Source organism: Papio anubis, chromosome 13, assembly GCF_008728515.1.
Source record: "Papio anubis isolate 15944 chromosome 13, Panubis1.0, whole genome shotgun sequence".
Taxonomy (NCBI): domain Eukaryota; kingdom Metazoa; phylum Chordata; class Mammalia; order Primates; family Cercopithecidae; genus Papio; species Papio anubis.
Genome location: NC_044988.1, coordinates 96,546,741 through 96,567,381, shown reverse-complemented (window position 1 = coordinate 96,567,381; position 20,641 = coordinate 96,546,741). Strand labels below are relative to the sequence as shown.

Below are 20,641 nucleotides of genomic sequence, written 5' to 3'. Positions count from 1 at the left end.
ATGTGTTCCTGCACGAATCGTCCATGAGGGCCACTGCTGGGGGAGTACGGGTCCAGGAGCTAATGCTGGGGTGGGGGGGATCCAGCGGTCACCTGATGGGTCAAAAGCACTGTTAGAGGGGGACAGCCAAGGCTCTGACCCAGGGAAGCAGCTCCATTTTCAGGCCTCAGGACTAAGCTTTCAGAACATGGGGTGGAGAGGAGAAAAGGAGGTAGCAGAGAAGGAACAAGGCTGAGGGTTCTAGGCTTCAGCACCAACAACACAGATGACCTCACAGCAGAGGCTCAAGGAGGGGATCTGGGGGCTAGTCTCAGGTTGCCCCTCCCATAGCCTAATCCATCCTCTGCTGTGCTTGTGGCCAATTCTCCAGGTGCCCAGAAGGGGAGGGCAAGGGCAGAACAAAGGGGCTTGCCTTCAGCTTTCTTCAGACATTCTCCAACGAGGAGTCCTGGCCCTACGTGGAGACCTCTGTCTTGGTAATTACGGAGCACCTAGAAAGAAGGGCTGTTTTCAGTGGGAACTCTTTAATCTCTGTCTTAAATTATACATCATGACTTAACGTTAACTCTGATGTCTTCTAGAATTCAAGTGAGACATAAACATACTCCCAGAAGCACAGAGTCTGCATTCATTACTGGGACCACCTTGACCAAATAAGAGGTGTCACCAAGTCTATTTATAGTTTAAACATCTCTCAACTGCCCTTTCTTAAAATCTGTTGAGGTAGTTTCCACATAAACAAGGAGGAATGTCTAGGCCCAATCATCATTCTTTCATTAGGGCTTCATGTTTGGAGGTAGGCAGACGTCAATCAAACCACAGCACGGGGCTACGGAGAAAAAGTATAGGAGCTCTGGGCAGAGCAATGGAGTGAACCGAGAGGTGTCAATTAATAAATAAAAGCCGCCATCTAAAATCCAGTTATCACGGAATTTAAAATAAGACCAGTGTGAAAGCTAGCAGGGTTGTGGTGAAATCGGGAAACCCATATGCTGCTGGAGCAGGGTGGCCTGGTTCAACCTTTTGGAAAAGTATCAGGGATTTCAAAGCCGGAATAATATTGGTATCTTTTGACTCAGCAGTTGCCCTCCCAGGAACTTATTCTGAGGAAATAATTCTAAAAGAAGGGAAAACATGGTACACGGCAGGGTATTTATCGCAGGGAAATCTACGGTGGTTAAAAGCAAACAAACAAAAACTTGGAAACATTCTAATGTCAAACAATAGGGAAATAGCGAAGGAAATTAAAATAACTACTTAACAAAAATACGGAACCACAAAGTACTAGAATAGTGGAGTTTTAAGTGCTTTAAAAATTTTACAGTATTGTTATACAGTTTGTGCATTTTAAAAAAGAGCTGATTAATCATTAAGATATAACTTTCTTCTAATGATTGATATTTACTGTCCAGATTTAATTATTTTCAGAGTAGCAACATAACCACATACATACATACACACACACACAAATGTATATAATGTAAATATAAATAAAGAGTCAACAAGCTCAAAGAACAGTGGTTTCCTCTCAAAACACCAGGCAATTAACTACACATGCCTCTTCTCGGTTATTTAATTGGCTGCAAGTGAAATGTCTGTGGTCCTGCTGTGACTCCAGGGTCTTATTTGCAACCCTAGAGAACTGAGCTTGGAGGCCCTCCTGCGGAGGCAGTCATGGACCAGTTGACTCAACCTGACCTGCTTGGACACTCCATGGTGCTTCTCTGCTAGCCACTCTGGCTTCTGCTTCCCTCCAGATGCGCCCATCATGCCCACCCCTCCAACTGCCTCCAGAGTCCTCTTCATCCAAACAATTAGGTGGGATCACATAACCTGGCATTCTAGGCTGTCTGCAGTCTGACCCATCTCATAGACCACTCGAAGCATAGTGTGGCACTCACCAATGAACACACTGCAGTGTATGATCACCACCCTTTTCTTAGACACTCTACTCCTACTGTTGCAACCTGATACCAGGGCTTCCCATACATCTGCATATGAGGCTGGTCTGTAGGGATTGATCCCCTAATCCCCTCTTAGAGGCATCTCTTGCTCTCTATGATGTGATGAGACATCTAGGGCTCAGATCGCAGGCCAGGAGTGCCCACAGCCTTTGCTAGCCTGCCACTTGTATTTTCTCCCAGAATGTTCCAAATGAAGCAACTACCATTTAGAATGTTGCTCCTGTCATTATCAACAGACCTATGCAAGGTTGGATTTTACAAAGGACTGTGGAAAACACCAACTACTATAGTGGAATGGGGTTACATATTCAATAATATGATTATTGAATACATACTATTATTGAATAATTTATTGAATACATAACCCCAAATGACAAATTCATATCAATGATTCATTTACATATAAAGTAAAACATGCAATAAAAATTTACATTTCAATTTTCTACGTTTAAAATATTTAAAATGAAAGATACTTAAAAAACAACTTTAAAAATGTATTAGCAAAAGCCTGCCAATTGTCCTTACTTGGGAAAATATACTATTTATTCTGAGATTATGCCCTGCTTACATTGTAGGCATTAAAAAGTTCCTTCCTCTAGGAAATGATAAGGATAGTTGTTTTTTTTTTTTCCAATTAAAAAAAAAAATTGGCAACCCTGTGAGAGACTCTGAAGTTTCATTTCGAAGCTTCCCTTGCCCATGAAATCCAAAGTCTGGGACCCACTGGCCTGAGATCACACGTGGTTCTCTGGCAGCTGGTTCTTAGGCTGCTGGTTGGCATGGACTGTGCCTGAGATGGAAACCCCTAAGGGTGCTTCTGAGCAAGGAAAGCGAGATGGCTAGGGAGGGAGGCAGCTTTGTGTTACTGTTGGCCGGAGGACCTTTAAAACTTAAAATATTTGAAAGTTAAGTAGTCAGGAATTTCAGTTTGGCACAAAAATCTCAAACTTGAGTTTACTTCTTCCCTCTTTTTTGGTCAGAGTTTACGTCTTACTGTATGGCTGATCGCCTGAACCCCAATCTCACAAACAGCCACAACCCCTGGCATTCCCTGGCACCACCCAGCAAAGCCCCATCTCAGAAAGAGTCTCCCAGATGCTGCACCAGCTGTCCAGTGCTGCTGGAAGAAATCTCCACCACTGCAGAAAGGCCATCGCTCCACACCCTGGACGGCCCTCTCCACATCACCCACCTGGGTCCTCTCCTACTCCCTTTGGTGCCTGGTCTTTCCTAGCAGCTGCCTACCCCCAACTCCCTGCCGTTCAGCCCTGCAGGCACCTTGACTCCAAAATGAATGACCTCAGCTGCCTGCTCCTGCCCCCTTATTGATCTGCCAGGGTTTCCACCCTTCCATCTCTCCAGGGCCTGTCTCTGCAGCACGGCCAGGCTGTCCATCACCTCCATGTTCCACCCTCGCCCAAGTGTCTTCCAGCGTGGACTCCATGGCTGCCCCACGCTGTTCTGCGTATCTTAAATGTCTCTACTAGATTTTTTTTGGGGGGGGTTAAAACTTTTTTTTTCAATTAAAAGGGCATTTATGGTCATTCTAGAGAATATAGAAAGGTACAATGAGAAGTCTAACTGCCTGTAATCCCAACCCTGTGAAGTAACTGCTCTTAGGATTTAGGTGTGTCCTCCCCATAAACATACACAACTGTACAAGCTAATCACACGCTGCCATGTGGTCCTGGTGGAATGTTCTGTTGGTGGAAGACCCCAGGGGATTCATCCTTCAGTGGAAGTGGAAAGGATTCCAGTCCAGGTGGGCACCGAGGCACTGTTTTAAGTGCTGGGTGCCCCCAGAGGCCTTTCATGAAGATCTAAGGAGGTAGACAGGGGCTGCTGGCCCCCAGGTACATCCCGTCCAGGCCTTTCTTGACTGCAAATAATCAGAGCTATCATTTTACAGAGGTGCCCAGACGGCTCTGGGGTCTGGGAATGGACAACCACAGCACGTCCATCTGATCCGTCAGCCAGAGACTGACCTGTTGCACTGCCTTCCAGGGTGCCCCAAAGTCAACTCTCAAGGCAGGAGGAAAAGTGGGAAAAGGAAAAGGACTGGCCTCCTTGGTAAAGAAGAATAGCTGGCCTTAACAGGATAGCCAAAGCTCCGTTTTACTTTCCTCCCACAGTCTCACTGCTGTGATAAGGGTGACAACAATAATGATAATATACAAAAGCTGACCAGTGTTGAGAACTCCCTGGATGCCAAGCATCGTGACAAGCCATCAACACGTGTCATCTCCACGTTTTCCAAAGGGTGGACACACGCCACTGAGCGGATGGTGGGTGGCACAGAAATAGGGATTTGTATCTATTGTTAACATGTATTAGAAAAACTACAGCACATCAAACCTCTGAACTCAGACTATGAATAAAATAGACTTCAAGAGAAAAACTGAGCAAGAAAGTTAATAGAAATGGCAAAGGTGGTCACTGATGCCTGAGGTCTGGGAAGACACTGTGTTACCTCACTGACTCCTCTCAGCAGCTGTTCTACCTACATGGAGGCCAAGGCACAGGGAGACCACCTACACCACATGCCTGACTGGTGGTGACCGGGATTAGGGCCCAGGCCTGTCTTGTCAGAGGTGGACCCCCACTGGCCCAGAGCCCTGCAAAGGAGGGTTCTGTTTCTCTTCCCCTTGCCCTTGATGCTGACACCCCCACCCCAGCTGCTATTCACAGAGCTCAAGGCAGATGCTCCAAGTGCTGGGCCATGCCACTGGTCATTGGGCATCCTCTCCTGACAAGCTTCCACTACCAGTCCTGTGTGGGCATCTCAGCTGGCACAGCTGGGCACAAAGTGGGTTGGGCTCATGAATGTTTGTGCCACTGTTGAACAAGAGGCCCCATTCCTGAAGAGGAGAAGATGGGGGGGCCTGACCTGGGGAGTCTGCCTCGGACCTGGCACTCACAACTTCCTGAAGCCTCACTAGTCAGAATGAGCCGGGAATGGCAGGTCAGCAGCTTCCGGAGATGGGAACATGGGTGGCTTGTCAACTCATACCTCACTAGGTCTGCTGTGTGTCAGCACAGGACTACGTGACCCACCTTCTGGCCAAAGCTTCCTCTGAGGCAGGGCGAGCCCAGACAACACACTGTTGGCCCTGAGATCTGTCCCTGGCTCCCAGGAAGGATCGTCTTCCATCCCTTCTAAGGACAGCGCTGAGGTGCAGGGGCCAAATTACAGAGCAGCAAATGACAAGGAGAGATAGAAGAATCGGGTAAATCCCAAAGCAGGAATCCCCATCTCTGATAGGAGCAGAACAGGAATGTGAAGAATTCTGATTCAGTGTGAACTAAAAATTACTGCTAATTAGAGAGCTATCTACCCCCCAGTAACGGTAACCCTAGTGTATTAATAATAAACTAGTGAGAATGGCTACCGTGAGCTGAGCTCCTGATGGATGTCACACCAGGCTTTTTCTGCATTAATGAGCTCCACGGAGTCCTCATGCAGCTCTCTGAGGCAGGCACTTCCTAGATGCGGGCACTGAGACTCGGGGACACCTGAGGTCACACAACTAGCCAGGGTGTGTGGAGATGTGGACCAAGACTCTCTGTCCTTCGGTGGCTGACCTCCACAGAATTCTGTGGCTCTACAGGGCTGATGACTGGCACCAAGGGCCTTTTCTTTGCAGGAGTTTCTTCTATAGAGTATGTGCAGCAATTGTGACCTTGTCCAATACCTATTCCCTGGAGTGGTGTGTGCCCAGGATGGTTCACGGTTCTGCCTCTTGCACTGTCACTGTGATTAATGAAGCCCACTGACCCTCTGTTATCCAGACCCTGGGCACCCTGGAGCACTCCTCATTCTCACTGGTGGCTTGATGGCCACGGTGCTCAATAAACACTTACCAGGCTGAGCAGGACCTGGGGTTCTGGCCTCTCTTCCCAGCTCTTCCTTACTGACAATGCAGCCACGGACAAACTGCTGCCTTTCTCTGTGGCTTAGTTTCCTCACTGATAAATGAGGGGCTTGGAACTCCCAGCTCTAACATTCAAGAACATTTTGATTCCAGAGATTGGAATGCTACACCACATAGAGCATACGTCTGTGGAAATGAACACGTTTGCTACCCCGGGAAGGCCTCCTCATTCTTCAGCCATGGCCTAGAGCATCCCCGCAGAGCTGAGCCCTCCTGCCTTCTGACAGGGTTAGCTCTCCCACTGGAGGCTCTTACAGGCCCTTGGCCACTCCTTTGTGATAATCAGTCACTTTGTAATTGAAGGACTCTAATCATACTGATATTAGTGGTTTCCATTCTCTGAGGGCTACCTGTGAGCTCAACGGGTATTATCTCCCTGAACTCCATTTACAGATGAGGGACCTGGGCTCAGAGATATTAAACAACTTGTTCAAGGTCAAATGGCCATATCCATCTAACCCCTTAGCCTCTACATGCTGCCTGCTCAACACATGCCCCTATCAGGCTGCAGGTCCAGCAGGGTCAGGGCCCACACCTGTTCTGCTCACACCATGTAGCTCCCCAGTGCCCAGCACAGGCTCTGCTCCACCTCAGTAATACTTCTTAAATGAAAGAAGGGGGAAAAAGATATATAAGTCAGAATCTTTCTGGTTTCCAGTGACAGAAACTCAACTGGTACCAGCTTCAAAAGGGAAAAGGACAGCAAGAACCCTGAAATGGCTCATGGGACCAGAGGCTGCAGCCGTATCCCAGGACAGCCCACTGGCAGGGTGGAGTGGGGGGTAGAGCTGGCAGCCTGCTGCCTGCACGTCTTGCTGTCACCGCTCTTCATTGCTGCCCCTCTCAGGGAGTGACCTCCCCCCAGTCACTCAGCCTCTCCATGTGGCCCAGGTCAGCTACAGGCATCTGTGGTGTCATCCTGACAGTTCTACAATCAGGGAAGGGAGATCCTCTCTCCCAGGGCTTCAGAAAAACCAAACAATCCAGGCAAGGACTCTAGCTGGCCTAGAGTGGGCCACTAGTCTGGAGGGTGGAGGGTGGAGGGACAGGATACACAGTGGCCCGGGTGGGGCACTAGTCTGAGGCCGTGGTTGGGGCAGCTGGGTCACATGCCCTTCTCTATAATCAGGTGGTAGATCGGCAAAAAGAACAGCCATTTCCTTAGGCGACCTTGTCATACAGGCCATTATCTGTTACCCATGTATACTTTCAGCTTTTTGTCAAACTCAATTCCTATTAATTGTGGGGTAGTTAAAAATATATCCCTCTCCCAAGGCTGAGGTTAAAGTCTCTGACATGGGTCATTCCTGTGGTCATCTGTTCCCAGCCACCACTGAGGTTGCCTCTACACTTGAGACTCCTGGTTCCCATGTCTTGAGTCCCTGCTTCCTCCCTCCCAGGAGGATGACAAGAACAGAGCCTGTGGTGATGAGAATCTAGAGCAGTGTTAGCATCCACTGACTCCATGTAGCCAGAGGCAGAAAAGAGCTTGGGTTTGGAGTGAGCCAGACCTGAATCTAGTCCCTGACCCTTAATCACTAAGACAACGGTATCCCACCCAGAAAACCAGGTATGCGTCAGGTCCTGTGTGATCACGATGAGGAGATGATGAAGGTGAGGTGATGGTGGGGAGTGCTTGCAAGTGCGGAATGCCTCTGGGGGCCAGGGCTGAGCTCAGGACTACACGTGTTTGTACTCACTGTATCCTGATGACAACCCTAGGAGAAGACTGTTTTAATTGCTGCTCCATAGACCTTGACAGTGAGGCTCAGAGAGGCTGAAGAGCTCTCCCAAGGCACATAGTCCCATCCTGGGAGCTGGCACGCAAACTCCACTTCTGCAGTGAGTGGTGGAGCGGGAAGCCTCTGGGAGCCCCCAGCAGGGTCCCGGGAAGAGGGTGGGTGCTCCGCAATGCCCACAAGACTCTGGCTCAGCTCCTGCTTTGTTCTTTCCCACTCTCTCACTTCACCAAATCATCTGCTGCCATAGGCCTCCCCCTCCCTGGCTGGCAGTGCCGGCAGGTCTAATGCATTTGGGTCCCCCTTTGGGCTGCAGCCAGCTGGAGCTCAGCGGGTGCTTCTGCCCCTTACTGCCACTTCTCTCAGAGTGTGCAGAGACTTCTCGGGCAACCCTGGGCCTTTGGGCATTTGTGGAGGTTCAGGTGGCCAGACCACGGACACACAACCTGGGGTCACTGGATGGCTGAGGTCGTTACTACTTTATTGAGGAATCCGGATCCACCAGGGGTATAAACACAAAATGTTTTCATTCCTCCAACACCCACTCCCCGACTATGCTGTGCTGCCTCCCCTTTCCAATTTTGGGCAGCAAGTCCCTAAATGAAATCTGGGCCAGATTCTGTAACTTTGCAGTCACTTTCCATTATTAGAATAGTCTCATTTCAGGAATTAACACTTGGTTCTCTTTATCTGAAAATTTGACTGAAATGCAATTTAAAGTTCATCTTTGTTCTCCTTGCGTGCCCCTCTCCCACAGTTATTTATGGCTCTGGGAGCTGGGAGGAGGTAGGATAGAGTTCTGCTCTTTACCAAGTCCCCTTGCCTTTGTCTTTGTAAACTTCCAACCCTACCCACTTCACAGACTCTAGCAGACCCTGGCCGGGGTCCACCCTCTCAAGCAAGATCTGCTCCCACAGGGGTTGTCCGTCAGTGGTGGGGAGGGCACCTGGTCTGGTTCCCTCAGAGGTAGGTGGCTCCTGTCAAGCTGGTTCCCACAGAGGTGGTGATCTGGGTCTCCTAAGGTTGTCTTTGACTTTGTCCTGGCCCCTCCATTGTGCCAAAGGGCACTCAAGTCTTTCCTTGCCACAGGGGCACACGGCCCTGGCCCCTTCTCTGGGCTGGGTGTCCCTTGCTTGGTGCAGCGGCCACCTGGCTAGCCACAGCTCCAGCCCCTCTCCAGCCTCTGTGCCCCTTCACATGGGGCCACAGTAACTTCTTGGCTCCATGTGGGCCCACCTTGCAAGGGCCCCAGAGACTGGAATGAGAGGGTGGAACCCACTTCTTCCCAGATACTCAGGTCCTTCCAAGTCCTCATGACCCCATGGGTTTCTGCTTTCAGAAATCTCTATACTAGAAACAGGCACCGGTTTCTATGTTCAATGTGACCCAAACTCCAGGGGCTATGTGACAATCTCCTTCCCCAAAGAGGCAGAGAGGACTGACAGGACACGGCCCCTCTTCTTCCACGCTCCTTGGTGGGCCAAAGGTCTATAGCTCATCACATTCAAGTGTCCCAGGCAGCAGTCCCACCTGTCTCATCTCAGCACTACACTTGCTGCAAGTCTAGGACCCTCTCTCTTCCCCACAGTGCCCATCTTGGACTCACTGGGCCGGAGATGGGGTGGAGAAGGAATTGAGCATGGGGGCTGGGCAGGGAGCCATTACTTTGGTTTTATTCTAACAGACATTATATGATTACTCTCAGTCGTTTAGAAGCTCTCAACAGTGAGCTATGAGTTTTTAAAAATAAAGGGGTAAGACGTTTATTTTTATTTAATATAAGCAGCATGTTTCACAGAACTGTATACATTGCAACAGTAAAAAAAAAAAAAAAAAAAAAAAAAAAAAAAAGTCAGTTTAGGGAGCAAGACCTTGCTCTGTAACCCTGGCAAGATTTCTCTCTTTTCTAGGGCTCGGTTTCCTCATGTATCTAGTGGAGATTAGAATCATCACATCCATGGTGAGGAGTGATGGACAGGAAGAAACAAATTAACAAAGAGTTTCACATCATACTCAACTTCACAGTAGGCATGGCTGCTATTATTATTGACAGACATTTTCAAAACCCAGAGCTAAGAGGAGGTAATGACATGGGTCTTAGGTGGGGAGAGGATCCAGTCCACTGGCTCAGTATCCTCCAGGCTGCTCCCAGGTCTGGAGAGGAGCCTAGCACAGTGCCAGGCACACAGCAGGCCTGTAACATGTATTTTGTGGAATGGGTAATGTCCTCTGAATTCCAGGATTCTATTTATCTGCTGCTTATCAGAGGTGTTCGGAATACAAATTTAAATTGCATTTAGTCTAGCAACCAAAAGAGACTGTGGGTCTTTAAAAAAAGAAAGGAGGAGAGACCCCCCTGTGTGTGGAGGGTGGGCAGCCATCCCATCCTGGCCAGGCAGGAGCCGGCAGCTGTCTCCCGGCGCCTGCCGGAGCTGGATGGCGGCCGTGAATATTTTCTTTCTTACGTGAAGCTCCTCTCTGTGTGTGCTGAATCACAGCATTCACGGGGGGGAGCGAGGACAAGAGCATTTACTAAGTGGATACTGGGCATTCCCCGGAGCAGCCCGGGAGGCAGGGGCAGGGGACCAGGCCGGGCCAACACTCAGTCAGGAAAGGAGCATCTGACACCCACAGTGGGTGCTGGGGGGCCCAAAGATGAACACTCTGACCACAGAGACCAGGCCCAAAATAGGCCGAGCGTCTGGGGTGTCAGCTGGGATTTGCCCCTTCCAGCAAGTCACGGCTTAAGCATTCTGTTTACCAAACGTTTCTGCACACATAGAAACCAGGATAGTTTTGGTTCCATGTTAAAGAAAATGGTGAGGGTACCCCGAGGGGGAATTTTGAGGTGTTGGAAGCTCCTCTGACAATGCAGGAAGGAGGGCCAAACCTGGGGCTGCCCAGAGCGAGCCTGGCAGAGGAAGAAAGGCAAGGGCGAGCCGGTGGGTGAGTGGGTGGCAGGGTGGGGCTCGTCCCTACTGGGTCCACCCCACCCACAGCCCTGGCTGGCAGGTAGCAGAAAGAGGGTGATATCTGCAGATGAAGGTGGCTCTGCAGAGGGGGATGCCACCTCGGCATGCTCTCAAGCTCGCTGAGTAAACAAAACCAGCTGAGTCTGTCAACTCAGTGAAGACTGAGCTGCGCTTCCAAGGGCTGCCAGGAAGAGGGGGTTTCCAGTGTCAGAAGCCTGAGGATCTTTCTTTCCCCACTTTCCCTCTCTGCTAGGCTGCCCTTCTCTCCCCTTGGGGGCTGGGGTTGAGGGTCGGGGGCACTGGGCAGGGCAGCCTCCCCGAGGTGCATGGTGCCTCCTCCTCCCATGCCCTCCTCATGGGGCCACGCCGCTCTCTCCACAGGCTCCTTCCCTGCCCCTTTGTGGGGGTGGGAGGGGAGAGAGTTAATGCTTACCATGTGCCAGCCACGCAGTTAAGCACCTGACATGTACACGTCCTCAATGGTCACGAGAACTCTATGAAGTTGGTGCTTTTTCATCCCTGCTTTGCAGATGAGGACAATTGAAGCATGGAGAAGTGACATGAATAAGGGCACACAGCTAGCATGCAGTGGGGCTGGGATTTGGACCTGAAAGTCTGGTTCCAGAGCCCACAGTCTATCTATTCCAGTACACTGGCCTTCCTGGAAGGGTGAGGATGAGGAGGAGGATGATGATAATGAATAGAAAATTAAGTACTTACTATATGACAGGCGCTTTGGATATTTTACGTCATTTAATTCTCATGGCAACCTTATGAAATATGGGTATTATTTTTATAATCCCCAATTTAGAAAAGGAGAAATGAGGCCCATGTTAAGTTACTTGCTCAGGGCCATTCAGCTGGGAAAGGCAGGCCCAGGGTTCAAACCCAGGTCCCTCTGACTCTAGTACTCAGCACTGCACCCTGCACTCATCTGTGACAGCAGTGCTGACTGAGCACCCGCTGGTGTGTGTCAAGCACCGTGCTGAGCACTGGAGACCCAAAGGCAATGAGGTGGCCGCTCCGCCCTTACAGCATGCTGGGGAGGGAAGAACACTAATCCCACCATCGTGTCAATAAACCTAAAATTCCAGGGCGAAGCAGAAGTATACCTAGTCTGAGCCGTGCTTCCGGTGTTTTGTTGTTATGGTGGGAGGTGATTCACAGAAGTAATTTCTGCAAGATGATTTATTACCTTTTTCCAATGTACCTTTTATTTCCTTTTCCGTATCAGGAAAGCAACTGGAAATCAGGGACATGTTAATGAAATCAGTCGAAGGATTTGTTTCACATTCAGACATCACAATGTGGCTTAAACGCTATACTTTCCCAGGGACAGAAGAGGGAAAGGGCAAGACAGCGAGCTCCCAGGAAATGCCTGAAAAAAGCCAAACCACATTTTCCCTGCATGATACGTAACCAGCATCTGCACTCAGAAACAGCTCTCAGATGCAGGTCATGGTCACTGCCAGCCCAATCCTGACTCTCCTTCGTGGCAAACTCCTCTATCTCCAGGAGTGGTTCCCACAGCAAGGGCCTCATGTGAACTTGTTAGAAATGCAAATTCCCGGGCCCCACCCCAGATTTACTGAATCAGAAACTCGGGGAGTGGGGCCCAGCAAACCTTTAACAAGCCCTCAGTTGATCTTGAAGGGCAAAAGCTTGAGAATCACTGACCTAGGACGGGCTGAAGTGGTGAGCGCAAGGACCCGCCACTGACTGGATGCCTGCTATGTGAATCTCAAGCACACACCTCCAGGAACCTTCACAATAGCTCTGGACATAAACAGGATGATCCTACAGATGAAGACATGAGGGTCGGGAACCTCCCTAAGTTGCCCAACCTCGCACTGCTGGGAAGCTGTAGAGACTGAAGTCTGTTAAGAGTGTGGACTCTGGGTCAAACAGCCCATATCTAAATCCTGACTTTGCTGTTGACTGGCTGGGTAGACGTAGACTCCCTCACCACTCTGAGCCTGAGCTACTGCATCAGTTAGAATGGAAGGCGGATGAAGAGAACTTCTCCTGAGAGGCTCCGTTTTTGAGGACTCAATGAAGTAATCCATGCAGGAGGCCTCCCCGGTGCCAGGCATGTGGTGAGTGTGTAACAGATGGCAGCTGTTGCCTATTACATAAGAACAGACGTCTTGCAAGCCCCAAAGGCCTGTGAGTACCCAAAACTGATGTGATCAAGTCCAGGCAGTGAGTCTCAGTTACTTTACTCACAGGAGAGCCCTTTACTAGTTTAGTGACCAGTTATTTTTATTTACAAATAACTCTTGTCAGATTTCTGGAATCTCAGCTGGGTGAGAAGCAACAAATCAGGAGAGGAATGAGAGGCTGCTAGGAAAGTCACAACAAACACGGCTGCCTGGGGCTTACAGGGCTCCTGTCAACAGTGCCCTCCACCCCCACAGCCCACAGTCAAGCTAGTCTATTCAAGACGACTGAGTCACCAAGGAGCTGCCAATAGTGTAATTAGCCAAGTTTATGGAGGCGAGTGCACATATGCATGTGTGGGTCTGTGCAGAAACATAACAAGAATGAATATAAATTTTAAAACACTGTATGTTTAAAGAGATAACCCTGTAGCTTTCTAGTCAATTCAATTGTCTAACACGACTTGGTCCCCAGGGCCTGGAGAGCTGAGCCTTCTCCATCACATAGGCAGATAACTCAGAGGTTGAAAGGGCAGGCTTCTGGGTGCCAGATTGGCCAAAGGTCAATACTGACTCATTGTGTGACCCTGGACAAGTCCATTAACTTGAGCCTCAGTTTCTTCATCTGAAAGCTGGGGAATAATAAAAGAACCTACCGTAGCTCACAGGGTTGTTGCGAGGATCAATGAGTGCTCAGTGAATATCATGAATTATTTTTGGATGTCAATACATGCACTGTCTTTCCATAAGCTTGCTTTCCACTATGTCAAAAGGACTCTTTTCTTTGGTTAAGCAGACTTCATATACCAGCTGCAGGCAAAGGAAAAGGCAGAGAAATACTTCTTTGGCTAAAGGACTATTAGTAGTGAGGCTCTATGGCAGTGGTTCTGGGGACACTGACAGATGTGCAAACCAAAATGGGACAACTTAAAGGAAAGATGTCCGGACCCAAGTGTGTGACCTTCAGAGGACCCAAGTGTATTAGAAACCCAAGATAACATGGCTTCAAATTACTAAAGGAAGAAAGCCAGCATTTACTGAGCACTAGGACATCTGTACTCACACTGACTCACTCTTTACTCCCGGCCATCTTGGGAAGATGATATTACTATCTCCAGTTCTTAAATGAGGAAACTGAGACTCAGGGAGGATAGGTAAATTTCAGAAGTTACAGGGCTAGTAAGTGGTGGAGGTGGAATTCAAACCCAAGCCTAGCTGACTCCTATCACTCGACCAAGTCACCTATGGTCCAACAGGGAGGGAGCTGGTGACACACGTGTCCTCACTTGCTCTCTACCTTCTCACTTCCTGTGGGCACCTGCCACAGGCCAGCCCTAACCCAAATCCAGAAAGTAAGAGAGCCCACAGAGGCAATCCCCACAGCCCAGCCAGTGTCTGGGCACAAGGCACGGTACCAAAGAGCGGATCCCGGGAGCAGATGAAGAATACTGAGCAGAGAGGAAAAACAGGTCCCTGCCCTCCAGGGTTCCAGGCCTCAGAGCCAGGATTATCCGGCCCAGCCCAGAGAGGGAAGAGGGAGGGCGGTGGGGTAGTCTGGAGGCTGGCAGGGCTGAAGCAAGCCTCCTGCACTGGCTGCCTTTACTCCCTGCAGGGCCTGTGTGGGTGCCCCTGAAACCCCCAACATCAGACCTACTAGTCAGAAAGCTCCTTGCCAGCAGCCCCTGTTGTCCAGTACCAGCACCTCTGTCTGGGGTGACCACACCCTGCTCTCATTCCTGGGAAGCTCACTCTATCAGGCTCTTGCCAGAAGCCCTCGTTTATCTAATCAGCTGCCTCCTTGGGTCCCAGGAAAGATACACAAGGTCAGCAACAGCTTGGCTGCTCTTTGGATTGGGAATTTTAGCAGGTATCTGTGTAAGGGGGTTGGAATCCTCCCCCACTGACTATAAAGCTGCCCTCAGTACCTTGTCTCCTGTTTGGGATATAGGTCCTGTCTGGTACAGACAATGTTCCAGAGGTGACAATATTTTTTAAAAATTTATATTGGATGGGAATTATTTTAAACAGCTTTGGAAAGTTTCTATGAATTTTTCGCTATGAAGAAACAAAGAAAACCAGCAAACGAAAATTAAATCTCTACTCTTGCCAGTCCTCAGTCTCCCCTCTTGGGGATGGGGCCATGCACCAGCTATGGTATGAGACAACCGGACACGCCTTAAAATACTGTTACGAGACAAAATGAAAACCAGTCAGCTAAAACTCTCAGCAAATTGTCTTTGGGCAAATTGACCTACAGCCCAACTCTGGTGCTCAGATGGAGCTTAATACGAATATGTGTTGGCTGTTAGGTGACATCCACACTTGAGAAGAGGTGCTGTCCTCACGGGTCCCCTGGCAAGTGAGTTCAGAAGTCACACGTGAGCTAACAACAGGCTCTCAAAGCTGCTTTGTACCCGAGCATGCATCTTGTTACTTTTGGATATACTTGTTTGGCCAGCATTTAACAGTCACAGTGTCCTCAAAGGGCTTTCTGTGGTGCCTGGATATCCTTTGTGACACTGGACAGTAGCACCACCTTAGAATCGTCCCACAAGTCCAAGTCTCCTAACCTCTCCTCACCAGAGCCAGGGAACATGTGGTTCCCCCGCCCGGCATGGTGCGGAGAGTCACAGGACCTGACCACGCGCCTTCAAGAGAGGAGGGGACCAGCTGGCTCACACTCAGTCTAGTGGCAGCTGTTTTATTAAATCTGGACCGATGGAGGCTTCTGGCAGTTCCACAGGCTTCTTGATGCTTGGACACTCCCCCAGACCTTTCCAAGGCCAGTTGACGAGGAGAGGAGAGGCTCTGCCTTTTGGCTCCTCAGCCATAGGCCAACCTCACTGGGACCTTGATGACTAAAACGGCCACACTTCCTTGAATCTGACAAGTCATCAACTGTAATGCATCACATTCTAGTAAGAAAGAATAAGTACCGCCAATTAGACCATGACACACCACTGATGGTGAGAAGCATCTTGATTGGTCAGAGACCTTAAAACAAGAAGCAGCATGCTGGTATTAAACAAGAGCAACTTTTAGCACTGTTCACGATAGCAAAGTCTTGGGACCAACCCAAATGTCCATCAATGATAGACTGGATAAAGAAAATGTGGCACATATACACTATGCAGCCATAAAAAAGGATGAGTTCATGTCCTTTGCAGGGACATGGATGAAACTGAAAACCATCATTCTCAGCAAAGTAACACAAGAAGAGAAAACCAAACACCACATGTTCTCACTCATAAGTGGGAGCTGAACAATGAGAACACATGGACATAGGGAGGGGAACATTACACACCGGGGCCTGTCGGAGGGTGGAGGGCTGGAGGAGGGAGAGCATTAGGAGAAATACCTAACGTAAATGACAAGTTGATGGGTGCAGCAAACCAACACGGCACATGTATACCTACGTAACAAACCTGCACGTTGTGCACATATACCCCAGAACTTCAAGTATAATAATAATAATAATAAAAACAAAAACAAGCGCAATTTTTTTTCAGGACAATTGTGTTCCTCCCAGCTTTGATGCAGATTTTAATCCCAGTCCCATTATTTCCTAGCTGTGTGGCCTGGTACAAGGAACCTCACTTTGCTAAGTCTCAATCTTTTTGTTAGTAAAACAGAATAGTAATATTTCACTCATAGGGTTTTAAATGAAGTGATACCTATAAAATGTTAAGCTCAACATCTAGCACATCACAAGTAGCTACACACTGTGCTCCAACAAGGCTTGTGAGGACAGTACACCTCTTTCATCTTCTAGTGCTCAGGTGGTACACTGAGATGTACCAGCCTGGGATCCTGGGGTTGACGTTTCCCAACAGACTATGATCAGAAGCAGGGAGGACAGACAACTGGATGAAGGACGACCAACCAACGAGGCTTATGGCAGAGCACCAACAGCAGCAGGGGTACAGAAGGTTTTGGTGAGAAAACAAATTCAGCCGGGATATGGGGTTCCAGTTCCTGAAATGGAGGAGTAGATTGTTTTGAACAACTACTCTGGTCAATAACAATTACAAACTCTGGACCAAAAAAAAAAAAAAAAAAAACAAAAAAATAAAAAAAGACCTGCCTGAAATCACTGGAGAAGGAAAGCACACTAGAGCATTTCCCAGTTCATGGTGACACATGGAAGAATGAATCTGAAACAGAAAGCAGTAGTCTTACTGTCTAGGAAGATGGGAAAGAGGTTGGACTTTGAGGGTGGAAACTGAGTGGGGAAATGCCAGAAAAGACAGAACTACAGAAGGGGAAGCCCCAAAATTACTACACCAATTCCCCTCAAATCCTTAGCTAACTCCTAAACCGTATACACATAGAGAGACTCCAACGAGCATGACAGAAAGCAGGAGCAGAGAGGAAGAGGTCTCTGCAACTGCCTGGAGGCTGGAGTTTGGGGTTCCAGTCCTGCCAAGTCAAAGCAGCTTAGCAAATACTTAAGGCATTTGACTTAATCCCAGAAAGGTCATGCTTTACAAGTAAGCCTAGGACTAAGAGTTATGCCCTAGCACTACTGGCAGAACCAAAATAAACCTATATAAACAAAGTATAAAAACCACGCCCCTATAAGATCAGGTAATTTAACTGCCTGCTAGAACACAACACAACACAACATTCTTTAGAGGAAGACAAGAAAATACAGAGTGTCTTTAATGTATCATCCACAATGTCCAGTATACAATAAAAAATTATAGACATGTGAAGAAGCAGGACAATATGACCCATAATCAAGAAAGAAAAAAAAAGGCAGTAAAATCAGACTCACTAATGAGCCAGATGTTGGAATTAGTAGGCAAGGATTTTTAAATGGCTATTATAAATATGTATAGGATTTTCAGAACATGAAAGACAGAATGAAACAGTGGATATAGAATCCCAGAAGAGAAATGGGAACTATAAAAATAAACCAAGTGAAAATTCTAGAACCAAACATTATAGTATCTGACATAAAATACTTTAGATGAAATTAACAGCAGATTAGATGCTGTAGAAAAAAGGTTAGCAAATGTGAAGACAGGAAGGAGAAGTGATCCAAACTGAAGCATGAGACGAGAAAAGATAAATAAACAAATGAAGCTTCAGTGACCTGTGGAAGAACAAGTGTGTAACTGGATTTCTAGAAGGAGAGGGGAGAGATAATTGAGCATAAAAAATATTCAAAGAAATAATGGCTAAAAATTATCTCCACATCCCCAAATTTAGTAAAAACCATATAAGTCCAAGAAGCTCAGTGAACCCACACGGAATAAATGCAAAGAAAACCACACTTAGTCACATCATGGTCAAACTGCTAAAAAATCAAAGATAATGAGAAAATCTTAAAAGAAGCCAGAAAATAAAAGATCCATTATGGATACAGGAACAACAATAAGGAAGGCAGTTGACTTCTCATCAGAAACAATGTTGGTCAGAAGACAATGGAAAGACATTTTAAAAGTACTGAAGGTAGCAGGGAGTTGGGGGTGGGGTGGGGTGGGGTACGGGAAAGAGTCAGTTTGGGATGTGTGAAGCTTCAAATACCGGTGGCACTCTGACAATGCAAGATACAGCAAAACTGCCCCCTCCCAAGTACACCCCTCTAGAACACAGTATACCTACATCCCCTGACCCACCGCTCCTCATATATACACAGTCTCCCTGTAGACCATCCCACTGTTTCCAACAGAAAAAAAACTGTAACTGTCAGGAAGGTGGTAAGACATGAAATCATTCTTACCAACTGTGTCACTTACATGAAGAAACTTTGTATTCTACCACCACGTAAATGTCATGCATTTTTCATCCTGATAAAAACTATAAAAAGGAAAGGAAGATTCACTTCTCCTCAAATGCTTTAGTCACAGGATGCTTCTGTCTGATAGGCAAGTGGAAACGTGGGAACGGTGCTCCTCAAGGAGGTCACAGGGACACTGAGATCCAGGAGTCACCAAGTGAGAAGTGTGCTGGAGAGGATCAAGAGGGGAGTGGGGAGAAGTCTGAGGGCAGGAGCAGAAGCAACAGCAGCAATTTCCTGAGCAACCACTAAATGCTGTAGCCAGGCGCAGGGCCAAATGCTTTAGCCCCATCATCTTACTCAATCCTCACAGTAACCCCGGGAGTAGTAGTAACCCCTTTTTTACAAGTGAGGAAACAAAGTTTCAGAGAGAATAAGAAAGTTGCCCAAGATTAGTGAGAGAGTTGGGATTTGAGCCCAGGTCTCTTAGACTTTGAGCCATGGTTCTTCATCCTCCTCCAGCCAGCAGTTCGTTTATTCACTCCTCTGCACTGGGCTACACGAAAGGAGGGCTCTACATGGCCTGCACACACCCCTGCCTCAGGGTACTCACAGCTCAGTGAAGGAAGTAACAGAAACTACAAGAGCTTTCTGTTGAGCCTTGTACTAAGCAGTGTGCGTTACACTTAACATATCACTTCTTCGTTTTCACAACAGCCCACAGCCCTGTGAGGGAGATCCTCATATCACCCCCATTTTGCAGATGAGGAAAGTGAGGGTCAGAGCAACCAAATGGTAGAACTAGAATCCGACTCCCGAGTTCCCCAGTGCCCAGTGCCACTAATTTTGACTGCCCGATGCCACCAGTGGGGCGGGAGGTGTGCAAAGACACCCTGGTTGCTCCTCCTCCACTGAGGGGATCCTAAGAACTTCGAATCGTGAAAACAACTTTCTTTTAGTAACCAAGGGGCTTGTGCTGGGCTTGTTCCCAGAGGGTGTGAAAGTCCTAGGACCTTTGTCTGTAGCTCACATTAATCCAGTCTCCACTCAGTAACTAATGTAGCCTTTAAAAAATAAAACTAACAGTCTCAACACTGTCTTGCTCAAAACCTTTCAGTGGCTCCTTACTGTCTTTGGAATAAAGTACCACCTCTCTAACAAGACCCCATCTTCTCTCCTCTCCTTAGCCACAATGTACTTCTCTCAGCTCCTCTAAAGGGCTCCCTCCAACTGCTCTTGCCTGAGTCTGTCCCAGTTACTAATGCTGTGTAACAAACCACCACTGAAAGTGAGCAGCCGAAAACCACCATCTTATTATACCCATGGGGCCTGTGGGGCAGGAATCTGGAGATGAAACAGTGGAACGGCTGTCTCTGCTCCCCAGTGTGTGGGGCCTCAAAAGGAAGACTCTGCAGCTGACAGTGATGCAGCATCTGGGGTGACTCTCTGACTAGGGGCTAGGATCATCTACAGGCATCTTTCCTTGCTCACGTGTCTGCGGTTGATGCTCCTGTCAGCTGGGACCTACACTGTGTGTGGCCTCTACACCGTGGCTGCTGGACTTCTTAGGCTCCAGCTTGGCTCGGGGCTTCAAAAGACAGTGCCCTGGTGAACAGGGCAGAGACTGCACTGCCTTGCCTTTCCCAGCCTCAGAAGTCAGGTGGTGCCACTTCCACCACATTCCTCTGGTCACAAGCAAGTCACAAACCCTCTTGGCTTCAAGGCGAGGAGCAGGGACCTCACTGCTCTATGGGTGAAGTGTCAGGGTCTCCTTGGGGACTGGGAGAGATTGCTTGGGCCATCTCTGAAAGAAGAATCTGCCACAGGGTTGGGAGGGGTGCCTGGTGGTGGGGAGGATGCCTAGGAGCAGGGAAAGTCCCATTAAAGTTTTTCTCCCAGTTTGTTCCCAAACGTCATCACCACCATTATCACGAAAACCTTTTTAAAAAAGCAAAGATACCACCAATATTTCACATGTTCTTGTCCAAGCAGAGGGGCAAACTTGTACCCTGGGGCTCCCTTCCTGGTGCCTGCCATCCTCCTACTCTCTGTATCCCCGCAGGGTGCCCGGCAGCAGGCCTGTCCTCCCGCACTGACTGTGCCTTCTCCCAGGCTGCCAGTGCCGACGCGTCTGGAGGATGCTTGCGTTG

General features: G+C 48.4%; 1 protein-coding gene across 25 annotated transcripts in view; it reads right to left on the bottom strand.

The window, feature by feature from the left end:
- Positions 1–20,641, bottom strand: part of RALGPS1 (Ral GEF with PH domain and SH3 binding motif 1) — a 309,103-nt gene that overhangs the window by 80,259 nt on the left and 208,203 nt on the right. The window lies entirely within an intron of this gene.